Source organism: Vombatus ursinus, unplaced genomic scaffold (assembly GCF_900497805.2).
Source record: "Vombatus ursinus unplaced genomic scaffold, bare-nosed wombat genome assembly UNPS02014810.1, whole genome shotgun sequence".
Taxonomy (NCBI): Eukaryota; Metazoa; Chordata; class Mammalia; order Diprotodontia; family Vombatidae; genus Vombatus; species Vombatus ursinus.
Genome location: NW_020954588.1, coordinates 11,965,894 through 11,966,696, shown reverse-complemented (window position 1 = coordinate 11,966,696; position 803 = coordinate 11,965,894).

Below are 803 nucleotides of genomic sequence, written 5' to 3'. Positions count from 1 at the left end.
ACCTGGGAAAAGTGGCCCAGTGCCAATTAATGCCACCTACAAAAGCATATCAGGCAAGTGGACGAAAATAGACATATAAACGTTGAATCCAAAATATTGGCTAGGCAAACATATGGACTCGATTGAGGTAGTTCTAGGACTTGAAGAGTATTTTGGAGGAAAAGTGGTCTAGTTCACTTAAATTGCCCAGTAATCTATATATACATCATTGGTAAGTGACAGTTCTGGGTTGATCCTAATCTAATACATCTGTTTAAATCATTTATCTGACCTCTATAAAATCTTACTGTTTTTGTCCCAGTTGCAGTTTTCTCTCCCAGTATTTCATTTATCTTCTCTAAATTGAAAGGCCTCCAATAACCCAGGGACCAGTTTTGGGAGTCATAAAAATGTTCTGCATGTAATCAACCACGTCAATACACATCACTCAAGTTTTGGCAGAAGTCTTGCATTTCATAGGGATTGTGAAAGCTTTGACTCAGGAGTAGTGTTGTGTGAAAGCTTTTCATTGAAATTCCAAATGCCATCCCATTTCACTAGTTATAGTTCAGTGCTGGATGGAAAATTAAGAGTGGCTGAAAACTCCAAAAGCTAGAAATGTGTTCTAGCCCTAAAAGTACATAGAAAGTTGCATAGAATAAGAAAATATCTTGCTGTTTTTAAATATTTGTGAAAATGATTCCCCTCCCCCACAAAATTGAAAATTTAAACAGATCCTAAGGAAATTATTGTAATAATTACACAAAAACTTGAATATTTTTCAAGTGAACTCTAGTCTCCATCTTAAAAAATATTGACCAAAT